The following is a 13,412-nucleotide window of genomic DNA, read 5'->3' on the forward strand; positions in this document are numbered from 1 at the left end:
ACAGAGGATTGTTCTCCCATCTTATAGATGAGGAAGCTGAGGCTTCAATGAATACACAGATTCCAACTCAGTCCTGTTGGACCAAACACAAGGATTTTCCCACTGTAACACACTATCCCCCCTTCCCTACCACTTAGGATTTGAAATGACCCACATGGATGTGGAAGAGCAGTAAATTTAAACTAAAACAGAGTGACCTATTCACAAAGGTCCAAAGGTCACCTAAGAAAAATGAGTTGGCCTAAGGGCACCTGCTGTTTAATAAACACTGTGTATGTGCCGGCACAGCCACACAGACTGGCTCATTGCACCTCCTGAACAATTCTCAGAAGTGGATGCTCTTCTTGCTCCCATTTTATGAGTGAGGAAACAGGTTTGGAGAGGTGAAAGATTAGGCCGTGTACATTCAGCTAGTGAGCGGCAGAAGGAGGCTTGTGTCTCTCTGAGACCCTGAGAAGTTAATCACTGTGTAAACGTGAATACACAGCGATGATTTTCAACTTGATTGACGTGAGGACTAACTGAGGAGAAATTTTGTTTGTTTGTTTGTTTGTTTTTTGCTTTTTTGGTTTTTTTTTAACTGAGGAGATTTTTTTTAAAAAAACGCTGATCTTCAGGCTGCAGCTTGGAAATTCCTACCTGAGCAGAATCACAGGAGATACAATAGAATGAACATTTAAAGTGGTGCCTGGGCCTTCAACAGTTCTGAGTAAATAGTCACACCATGGTTACTTAAGTTCACAATGTCTGTAAGGTAGCTATGAATTATTAGACTTATTGTACAGATGGGGAAACTAAGTTCAGTGTCAATCAGCTGATAAAGGGCACGGCCAGCACATGAACCCAGGAAAGTCTCACTTGAGAGTTTAAGCTCATCACCACCCACCCTCCCCCCAAGCCTGGCCAGAGATGGAGGCCCCCAGGAGGCATCCAGGGGGCCATAGTGAGGATGAGTGGGGGAGTCTCAGGGCATCCACTTGTGTCCTTTGTAATGTATTGATCCCAGGCTCTCCCAGTCTTAGGTCTTTTTAAAAAGAAAGACAAATAATTAACAAGTGAATTGTGAACCTCTAGTTGTTAAATTCTTCTTATAATCTGCAAGGATCAATATTAATTCACTTGTTCTAATGAGTTTCTCACCTCCACCTTGAGATATATGTCCATGTGATTATTGACACAGAAATGAATAATGTACTTGGTCTTTAGTCCTAGAAAAGCTGGAAGATCTGGGGTGTTGCAGTTCAGCAGGACATGGTCAGCTGGTCCCTGCCCAGCGCAGGGTGAGGACAGCCTGGTTTGATTTAACTGCTGAGAGGTTTCCACCCTCCTGAATTTCAGCTCCCACGTGACGGCCTGCTCCAGAATTCACATCTATTAATCTGCTAAAAACAGATTTGGATCTGGAAGTCTCCCAAAGAAAGCCCGGAATGACTCAGCCTCCTTTCAGCTGGCTACAGCACACCCATCCCACTGATCAGGACTTGAACCACAGGACATTAGTCAAGGGCAAATACTGACAGTGAAACAAAAATCCCCTGAATGTGCATGTTTTTCTGTGTGCGTTGCTTCTCTATTAAGTTGTGTGCAACTGACCCACAGGCCAGGTGGTCCAGTGTATGGATTCAGTTGGGGCCCTCCTCCTCCTTCAGCCTGGCCTTGGATCTGGCCCTAGACTCCCTCCAGAAAGTGGTGAGGGGAAGGAAAGTAGATTGCATTCCAATCCATTTATTTCATTCCCTTGGGGCTGTGCAGGGAGAGATCAGCTAGTTCTCTAAAAGTTTTTAACAACTGGGATTTTAAGTCTTTCGATTTTTGTTTTGGTATAAAGATGACTAGAGAGCCACAGGCAGGTGGAGGAGTGTACAGCTCTGACCCCCACGTGTATATTCTGCAGTTTGCTGGATGCCAGTCCCTGGCCTCTCTACTTCAAAGACACTACAGCAGACAAGAACCCATTCCACTGATCTAGAAAGGAAGAAATAGAGGTTATTGTTGGGCTGTGATTCCAATATTCATGCCACGAACCTAGCTTTTTAAATATTTTCTTGAAGGTCTGAGCACAAAGTGAAGATCCTCCAAGGTCTGCCTTCACTATATGCCCAGGTCCAAGAACCATTTCTTGGGAACCATTTCTTGGTATCTCAAACCTGAAGACAAATGTCAAAAGCCATTAAAAATACTTTTTATGATAAAATATGTATAACATAAAATTTACCATTTTAACCATTTTAAAATGTACAGTTCAGTGGAGTTTTTGAGAGTACAGAATTGTACCCATTATAATCAGGCTCCTTGCCTCAGAGGTGAACCCCACAATATCAAGGCCTTGGCAAGCAGCTCTTCTAGGCAGGCTCTGATCAAGAGGTCTTGAGACAGGCAACCTTCTCATTTACCCATTTTGGCCCATAAGGAAATCCTAGTTGTACCTTGTTTCCAAACTGGCTTTCCTCTGCTGAGCGGTGGTGAATGTCAACAATTTTCTTACCTTCAGGATGTTATGATGGGTAGGAGTTTATACTGTCAAAAACTCCACTGTAACAGTGCCGTGGAAAGTTGGAATTCCCCATGCATCTGTGTGGATGTGTCAGGACTTGGATGCCTGCATGACAGTGGGCACCGACTCTGTCTGTAGAGAGATCTACAGCTGAGCAGAAAGAACTTTTCTTCTTTATCTCCTCCCCTGTGCCACTCTGGGGGACCCAGAAGACATGGAGTGGGTAGAGAGAAGTGACAAAGGAAAAAATAAATGGTCCCCTCCTCAACTGATGGTTTCCTAGCTGAGGTTTATCCCTGAGCTGAAGGTAAGAGGATCCTTTGACATCAGTTGATATGGAAACTTTAAAACATCTGAACAAAATGTTTAACAGGTGAAAATAAGTCACATTGTTTTATCCTTCCTTTTACCAGAAAAGTCACAATCTGTGGGATCTGCCCAATATCTAGTTAGACCATCCCAGAAGACTTCTCATACCATCATGGAGAGTAGTGATGGAAAAGACAATAAAGGCACTTGCTATTGGTAGGCTGGTGAGTTCAGCACAAATAATACAATAAAATACTGGGGGCTTTTGGTGTTATATTTTCTAAGCACATCTTTATCTACCACCTGGGTCTCCTTTAAAGAAATTGAATCAATAATTAATAATCTACTGAAAAAGAAAGCACAAAGCCCAGACAGGTCCACTGGCAAATTTTACCAAACATTCAAGGAAGAAACCAATTACACCAATTCTTATGATCTCTTCTAGGTGTAGAAGCAGAGAGGTTACCTCTTAACTCATTTTATGAGATCGGTATTACCCTACTAACAAAACCAGACAAAAACATTACAACAAAGTAAAACTACAGATCAATATCTCTCATGAACATAGATACAAAAACCCTGAACAAAATATTAGCAAATTGATCCAACAATGTATAAAAAATAATACACCGTGACCAACTGAGATTTATTCCAGGTATGCAAGCTGGTTCAATATTTGAAAATCAGTTAATGTAATCTATCATGTCAACAAAATGTCCAGAAATCATGCAATTATCTCAATAAATGAAGAAAAACATTCGATAAAATCCAGCACCCATACAAGATTAAAATTCTTAGCATGCTAGGAATAGGGAGAACTTCCTCAACTTGATACAGAACATCTACAAAAACTCTACAGTTGACCTCATACTCAATTATGAGAAACTAGATGATGTTCCCTTTAGGTTCAGGAACAAGGCAAGGCTATTCCCTCTCATCATTCATTTTTGACATTGTACTGGAAGTCCTAGCTAATGCAATAAGACAATAAAAGGTATACAGATTTGGAAGGAAAGCATAAAACTGTCTTTGCTCACAGATGACATGATTGTCTATGTAGGAAATCGGAAAGAAACTCCTGAAACTAATAAGCAATTTTACCAAGGTTTCAGGATACAGATTATTATACATATAAAAATGCACCACTTTTCAACAAACCAGCAAAGAAGAATTGATTTGAAATTTAAAATATACACCATTCATATTAGCACCAAAAAATGAAACACCTATGTATTAATCTAAAAATATATGTACTATATTATATGATAAAACAATAAAAACCTGATGAAAGAAATCAAAGATCTATTAAATGTAGTGATATTCCACATTCATGAACAGGAAGACTCAATACTGTTAAGATGTCAGTTCTTCCTAACTTGATCTGTAGATTCAACACAATCCCAATCAAAATCCCTGCAAGATACTTTGTGGATCTCTACAAACTGATTCTAAAGTTTGTATGGACTTTCCCCCACCTAAATAAATAAGTAAATAGATGAAGGAAAGAAGGAAAGAGAGAGAGAGAGAAAGAAAGAAGGAAAGAAAGAGAGGAAGGAAGGAAAAGAGGAAGGGAGAAAGAAAGGAAGGAAGAAAGAAAGAGAGGAAGGAAGAAAGGAAGGAAGGAATGAAGAAAGAAAGGATGAAAGAAAGGGAAAGTTTGTATGGAAAGGCAATAGACCCAGAACACAAAACTGAAGAAGAATAAAGTTAGAAGACTAATGTTACCCAACTTCAAGACTTACTACACTACAATACACAATATGTTATTGGTAAAAGAATTGACAAATGGAACAGAATAAAAGGCCCAGAGATAGCGCCACACAAACATAGAGAACTGATCATTGACAACGGAGCAAAGGCAATCCAATGGAGAAAGGATAGTCTTTTCATCAAATGGAAACTGGCACAATGGACATCCACATAAAAAAAAAAATCTAGATACTGACCTTACACATTTCACAAAAATTAACTCAAAATGTGTATAAATGTGCAACACAAATTTCTAAAACTTTTAGGAGGTAACGTAGAAGAAAACCTGGATGACCTTGCATTTGGTGGTGTATTTTTTAAAAAAAACAACAAAAGCATAACCCATGAAAGAAATAATTGAGAAGTTGGACTTTTTTTTTACATTTTTTTATTGAGTTATAGTCATTTTACAATGTTGTGTCAAATTCCAGTGTAGAGCACAATTTTTCAGTTATACATGAACATACATATATTCATTGTCACATTCCTTTTTGCTGAGCTACCACAAGATCTTGTATATATTTCCCTGTGCTATACATTATAATCTTGCCTATCTATTCTACATTTTGAAATCCCAGTCTGTCCCTTCCCAACCCCCACACCCTAGAAGTTGGACTTTTTTTTTTAATTAAAAATGTCTGTTTTTCAAAAGACACTAAAGAGAATGAAGAGTTTAAAAATAAACAACCCAATTATAAAGAGGGCAAAAGATTTGAAAAGATACCTCACCAAAAAGATACACAGATGGCAAATAAGCATATGAAAAGCTGTTCAACATTGTATGTCACTGGGGAATTACAAGTTAAAACAACAATGAGACACCACTATATACCCTCATAGAATCAATAAAATCCAAAACACTGACAATACGAGATGCTGGCAAGAATGTGGAGCAACAGGAACTCTCATTCATTGCTGATGGGAATGAAAAGTGGTACAGCCACTTTGGGAGACAGTTTGGTAATTTCTCACAAAACTGAACAGCCTCTTACCATACAATCCAGCAATTATGCTCTTAGTATTTCCCCAAAAGAGTTGAAAACTTATGTCTACACACACAAAAAACCTGCACATGCATGTTTATAGCAACTTTATTCATAATTCATAATTGCCAAAATGCGGAAGCAACCAAGATGTCCTCCAGCAGGTGAGTGAATAAACAAACTGGGGTGCATCCATACCATGGGATATTATTCAGCAATAAAAGGAAATGAACTATCAAGTCATGAAAAGACATGGAGGAACCTTAAGTGCATATGACTAAGTGAAAGAGCCCACTCAGAAAAGGCTACATACTGTGTCTTTCCAACAATATGACATTCTGGGAAAGGTGAAACTAGAGAGATAGTAAAAAGATCAGTGTTTGCCGGGGATTAGCAGAGGGAGAGTGAACAGATGGAACACAGAGGATTTGAGAGGCAGTGAAACTATTCTGTATGACACTGTAATGATGCATACATGACCATTTGCATTTGGCAAAACCAACAGAACTGTTCAACACAAAGAGTGAACCCTAATGTAATCTATAGATTTTAGTTAATAATGTACCAATATGATTCATCAATTGTAACAAATGTACCACACTCATGCACAATGTTAATAATAGAAGAAAATGTGTGGAGAGAGGAAGGATGGGGGAGAGGTATATGGGAACTCTGTACTATCTGCTCGGTTTTTCTGTAAACCTAAAACTATTCTGAAATATAAAGTCTAAACAAAATTGATAAACCTTTAGTCAGACTCATCATGAAAAAAAGGGACAGGGCCCAAATTAATCAAAACAGAAATGAAAAGTGAGACGTTACAACTGACACCACAGAAATACAAGGATCATAAGAGGCTACTATGAGCAACTATACGCCAACAAAAAGGAAAACGTAGAGGAAATGAACAATTTCTTAGAAAGGTACAATTTGCCAAGGCTAAACCAGGAAGAAATAGACAATATGAATAGACCAATTACCAGTACTGAAGTTGAATCAATAATTAAAAACCACCCAACAAACAAAAGTCCAGGATCAGAGGGCTTCACAGGTAAATTCTACCTAACATTTAAAGAAGAGTTAACATCTATCCTTCTGAAACTATTCCAAAAAATTGCAGAGGAGGGAACACTTCCAAACTCATTCTATGAGACCATCGTCACCCTGATACCAAATATAAAGTCTATTACTTAAAAAAAAAAAAGTCTCACATATAAAAGATCATCTGATTAATAAGTAAAGAAGACACTGCAGTGAAGCGAAGTAAGAATGATTTTTATATAAATAATAACAGATCAGTTGGCTAGCCATATAAAAATGGATCTTTATCACCTCCCTACAAAGATTTCAAATCCAGAGGATCATAAATATATATATGAAAAGCAAAGTAACAAAGCTTTTATAAGAAACCCCTAAGAGAATGTCTTCACAATGTTGGACTCTTAAATAAGAAACAGAAAGTGTTAACCATAAGGGGAAAAAAAGGTCAACAGGACTGTTTTAGAATTACAAGCTTCTGTTCAGAAGAGGATACCAATAAGAGAGAAAAAAGGCAGGCCAGAGAACAGAAGAAGTTATGATACAGAGCAACCTCTAAGACGTGCAGATAAGTGAGCAGGGGCGTTGCAGGACAGCATGACTAGAATGATAAATACATATACACAGGGCAGCCACTAGAAGTCACAATGGCATCTCTCCAACATCCCAGCCCCTTCAATGTCATGGATCAACCCTTCCAAAGTGAAAATCCTCCAAATGATTTTCTGAGGCCAAATTTGCATCTTGTTCTGAAGTATTAACTGAAAACCTGAATTGATGATATTACCACTTGGGATCATCTGTCACTGGCCGCCTCAGTCAGTTGTGTCCCAACAGATCTGGTTGGACATTGATTCAGCGCACAAGCTGGTTACACACCAGAGTCCCTTAAGCAGGACCTTCATACAATTTGGCAACAGTTAACTACCCCTGCATTTGGTCAACTATGAGGTAAGATTCCCCATGATTTTCTTGCCCTGCATTTCCTATTATATTGTTCTGGATATTTTTCTCTGTCTTGTTAATTATTTAAACACTGGGAAAAAGAGAGAGAATTAATCATCGTGATGGAGGAAGTAGGATGTTTGGACCTCAAAAACTGAGGCTGTTATTCATGAATAGGTTGTGCCAAGGGGAATTCTAAGAAATCCAGGAACACCTGGGCAAAGGAACTGAGGGCAAAAGACGGAGCCAGGAGGAAAGAGCTCTAACCAGAGAGCTGCAAGGACCCAAACTTGTTCTCAGTTACAGAAGAAAGTTGTAATTTAAATCAGTAATCAGTTAAAAGAAGCTATCACCTGGACATCCCTGTAGCCATCAACCCAGACAACTCCAGAAACAAATCAGTTCCTTCCTAAAATTCTAAATACATCTTACCACAAGGCAAACACAGGTGCTTGTTTCTGGGATGTGTTCTTGCCAAGAAACGCCTCAAAAATAGTCAAAGTCAAATCAAGAACATATCGCTAGTGTTCCTGTGAGCACGACTACTTCTGGAATTTCCATGGGCAGAACAGACAGCATGAGAGGGCAGGGGTGTGAGCAGGAAATGAGACATACCCTCCTTCATTTCATGACGCTCCTGTTGCTGAGTGGAGAGAGAACAGACCAGGAAGAGAGGTTCCCAGACTTGAGTCTGGGCTGGTCACTGTGGTTCTCAGTCCAATTTCTACATTTCAAAAGGAGGGAGTTAGGCTAGACAATCTCTAAGAACAGTTTCAGTAGAAACATTTAATGAATGCATGATGATATGTTCTTTTGTTCATTTAGGGTCTCAAATATTTTTCTTCCAGGATTCTAGTTAGTTAGGACATTCATTCATTTAAATATATAGAGAAAAAGCATATATGTATTATATATATAGAGAGAGAGAGATAGAGCATATATGGGGGAGATATATAGATAGAGAGAGAGAGAGAGAAAGAGAGAGAGTCAAGAGTCCCTATTTTAAGCCAGATGCTGTTCTGGCATAAAGCAGGAAAGGAAACAGAAAAGTTCTAGCCCTCATGATGTGACTCAGTTTTTTCTTATATTAAAATGAGGGAAGAATTTCTATTTCGGAGACACAATGGCTCAGACTCACTTTTCACCACTCCTCCCCTCTAAAGACAACTAAATACCCTGAAAATAGTTTCACAGTCACACAGGGACTCTCGGGGTGCCAAGAAGAAAGCAGCCTGGGGAGCAGACTGGAGATTTAAGAAAGGACACCCTGTTGTGTCCCCGAGGCTTTCTTTTCATCTCCCATAAATGACAGAGAACTAAAAATGCCTACAAGGCAGACCTGCCCAAAGGCATAGATTAAATAGAACAGAATCAAGAGAAACATAAACAAGAGAAGGATTGGGAGAAGAGCAGCCAAGCACAGAGCCAGCAGAGGAGGTGCCCCTGACTCGCCCGCGGGGCCACTGCGGCCGGCCGGAATCCCCCGCCCGCCACCTAGGGCAGCTGCTGTGTCAGCAGGAGCAGCCTGGGACCACGCCTCGCTCCAAACCCAGAGCAGTGGTAAGCTGCCCTAGTGGTCCCCTGGGTCTACACTGAGGAAATGTGAACTGCAGGTGATAAGATCGTTAACCGGACTCAGAATTCTAGGCTCGTAGGTGCCTCCCCTGCTGATTATTGACTGCAAGTAAACCTCCTCAGGAGGTCCAGTTCTTAACTGACGAATTCCCAGGCATGGAAAAAGTGGCTACGGCTAACCAGCACAACAGAAAGATCAACAGAAAGTGTGAAGCAAAAATGGTCTCCTGGACAACTGGGCAAGGGCCTTCCCCCAAGAGATCTCTGGGTCCCCTTACTCAATGAGCAGGTCTCAAAAGAGGAAATTGATGCCCCACCAAGGAACTCATGGCCAGATACCAGGCCATAGGGGACTTGACAAGCAGCCTGCAAGGGTCTGCATGGTGACTGATCTCTGGCTACTAAGGCACTATTTTTCCACCCTCCTGACCAACTGGAGATCAACTGCAGAACCCTGGAAACTTTTACCCAGACCTCTCAATTTGCAAAAATAAAGAAGACTAGGGGTTGAGCTGAGGTCTCTCTGTCCCCAGGGAGGACTGGAGGTCATATGCCTGAGTTAGATTTTAATGGTGGGGGAAGAATTGCATTCTTGGGCCTTTTAGGTACTGATGACTGTGTTCTTCTAACCCCTGGGCACCAAGATGAACACCAAACAGACAATGTGCTCTGTCTGGTTTGGGAACTGAGGCCACCACCCCCAGAACTCTTGCCCAAACCTGGCTGTGGATGGATCCCTCAAGTCTCTCCAGCCCTCCCTTGTTGTGGCCCCCACCACTGAATGTGCTCATGGTGTGGGTGACTTGTCCAGGTGTACCCCCATCACCTTCACACTCTCCCTCCGATGGCAACTGCTGCACTTCGGGTCACCTTCCTGGGGCACGTGGAGGACTATGCACCTGCATGACTACCGGTTCTTGGTGCTGTTGTATCCCCAAAATAACACCACCTGCCTGGGGTGGGGGAGAAATAACTGCCCTCACTGCTGAGCCTGAAGAAGCCGAACTGCTACATGAGACTCTCCTTAACGGTCCCGTCTGTCTCAGGTGCAAAACGCCGGGTGCCTGGGAACTTACCTTGATTACTGGTGGCTCAGCGCCATGGTGCTGCCTGTTGTGCTCGCAGTACCGGCACTGTGACTGTTACAGAGGCTGCTGCCCAAGCCGAGAGAACTTGGTATGTGACGGCTGACATTGCAAATGCCTTTTTCAGCATCCTTCTCACCTGATCATTAGCATCAGTTTTCCTTCATGTGAAATGAGTTACAACACACCTTTAGCATCCTTCCACAAGCCACCTAAGTTCCTGGGCTGTCTGCCATCACATAGACCTTCACTGCCAAAAAGCTCTGCTCCCAGAAGCTCTTAATGACTCTTCCTGGTGGGCTCAGACCAGGGCACCACCTGGCAAGGACCACATGCCCCGTTGGCCCACATGCAGCGACACAACTAGGCTCTTAACAAGGACAAGTCACAGAGTCCTAATACCCAAATGAAATCCCTGGTCATAATCTGGGAAAGAGTGTGGCTTCTCATTCCAGAGGAGACGACTGGCAAGCATTCAGTCCTCTTTACCCCCAACAAATAGAAAGAAGGCCCAGGGACTGGTGGGACTATTCAGCTACTGGCTCGCTCACATTCTCCAGTGGGTTCTTGATGGTGTCATCTATCAGTTTAATAGAAAAGCCACTATATTTGAAGAAGACTCCTGACCAACAGGACACACTCCAAGGGGCCACCTAGGCCATCCTTTCCCTGGGCCACACAGAACCACATCTGCCACTTGAGTTACAGGTCTTAGCAAGCTCCCTGTTTGCAAACTGGAGCCTGGAGCAGAAGGACACTGCCACAGGTCATAGGCACCCGTTGGGCTTTGGGACACATAAGCTCCTAGAGTCAGCTCAAAAGTACACACCCTTTAAGGGACAGTTATTGGCCTGTTACTGGGCACTGGTAGATACTAAGTGTATGATTCATGACTGTAAGGTAATTAAAACCAGAAATATTAGTCATGTTCTGGGGCTGAGCAGAGGCCTCAAACTGCTGGATCAGAGTGACTCAGGACCATCCATAGTAAAATAGGGATACTGGAATGAGTGGACACACCCTGCGCAGCTGCGCTCTCACAACTGCATGAAAAGATCTCAGGAATGTCCCTCTGCCTACCAGGTATATTGCTCGAGGAGCCACTGCCTCCACTGGCCCAGCAGGGCCCCAGGTATAAAGACCTCTTGGACCACTCATGGGGTTTGGTTCATGACGGCTCCTCCTGGTTAACGTCTACCTGGCCGGAAGGCAGTGCACCTGCCATCCAACCTGGGAGACAGCTGTCCTTCAGCAAGTGCAGAAGGCATGTCCGCAAGCTGGACAGAGCTTCATGCAGTACAGATGGCTCTCCAGTCCCCTCCAACAAGAACTCTGCTTATATTTACAAAGTCATGGGCTGTGGCAGGTCAGGCTACTGGCAATTCTCAGACTGACTTATAAAACAAGGCCCCCTGTGGAGATGAGACACTTGGATAAGGATCGGTTCACTCCTCATACTCTTTTTGTTACCCATGTGGATGCTCACAAGAAAGTTTCCAAAACTAAGAAAGGGAAACAGCCGATGAGCAGACCATGCTTGTCAGGTAAACACGGAGACTGAGTCATCCTCTACCACAGAACAAGCAGATGCTCTGGATCCTGGAGCCACAAGAGGATGGTGCATGAGAATTCAGACACTGTCCTAGCCTGGGCTATGCACATGGACTGTTGTCAGAAGACTTAGTCACAGCATGGAAAGGCTGTCCCACCTGCCAGACCCCAGTCAAGGCTAAAAACACTGTCCAGGGGCAGACTCCCCAGTCAATGGACCAGACATTCTTAGCAGATCACATTGGGCCTCTCAACCCATCCAGAGGACCTTGCTAGATCCTGAGTGCATTTGACACCCTCTGGTTTGGCCTAGCCATTTCCATGCATCCCACTGACTCAGGCCACGCTCTCCAGGCCCTACAGGACCACATTTGTTTCCTGTTTGGGTTTCCTGAGCACACTGCATCTGATAACAGCTCTGGAGTTGCAGCCCAAGCCACACATCACTGGGCCCAATCGTGGAGCATACGATGGACTCTCCACACCCCATGTTACCCTCAAGTGACACCTGAATGGACAATTAAAAGACAGGCTAAAAAGGCTAACGAGAGGGGACAAGATAACCCCACACAGGACTCTACATCTCGGGCGAGAGGTCTGGGGTCTCAACACAGCAGTTCCCTGAAAGGGCACTTCTTATTTGCATCATATGTTTGACCGGGTAGTTTGCCCACTTCCTTCTATTGTACCACCCCCATCTCTGCAAGAAGCCCTGTGAGGTCCTTCTGTTCCCTCCAGCCCTGTCTGAAGACTCAAACAGATAGGAGATTAGAAGAGCTATTAAAGAGCCAGGGTGGAGGAAGTAGCCCCCTTCTTCATTTACCCCCTGGGTGCAGAGCCCGAGTTTTTGCCTAAGAAGTCTTCAAGGATCATCACCATCAACACTTTCCTTAAGTCAGCCTTGCCCCTTTGCACCTGGTAGCCCCACGGGGTGAATATCAAGGCGTAGGATAGAAACTTCTGTTGAGTCACAAGAGGATCTAAGCCAGAAGATTAGGTTTCACGGCTGGATGAATGAAATGGATGGATGAAAGGGGCTCTTCTTGCTCAGGGTGCAGAACAGACTGTACCCATCACAGCCGATGGGGAAAAACCCCTCCAGCTGATAGGATATGAGTAACTTTGGACCTGAGGAAGGGAGAGGTGGACATCTAACCTGTCTCCTCTCTCTGTGTGACTTCCATGTCACCAAATTCATTGACAGCCTGTCCCAGGAAGCTGCCACTGCCCTGTGTTTGACAAACTGCTGGTTGTGTTCCCCACCACCCAATCCCATGGATAAACATGTTTCTTTAAATCTAGACCTTTCTGGTATCCCCGGTACCCCAACCTGATCATACTGACCCTGTGTGTTGCCACATTGGGACTCTGACGATGCAGAAGCGAAACGCCTCCCTGAGTGTCAGCTTGGTCCTGTCTGAGACAGAAGCAGCTGGAACATCTGGGCCAAGGAGCATGGGGTCCACTATCCGGGCTGTTCTCCTCCCTTCTACTTACCCCTGCCTCACTCAGATTTTTCAGCGCCACTCAAGGACTCTGCCCACTGGGAGTGACTTCTGGCTGGTAGACACCATGGATGTCATTGACTCTCACACCCTCAGCACTGTGTATACCCCTTTGGAGTGTTGTTTCTTTTGTAAACACCAGGACTTCACTTGTCTTCCATCCAGCAATGTGAGATAG

The sequence above is a fragment of the Camelus ferus genome, chromosome 5, assembly GCF_009834535.1.
Source record: "Camelus ferus isolate YT-003-E chromosome 5, BCGSAC_Cfer_1.0, whole genome shotgun sequence".
Classification (NCBI taxonomy): Eukaryota; Metazoa; Chordata; class Mammalia; order Artiodactyla; family Camelidae; genus Camelus; species Camelus ferus.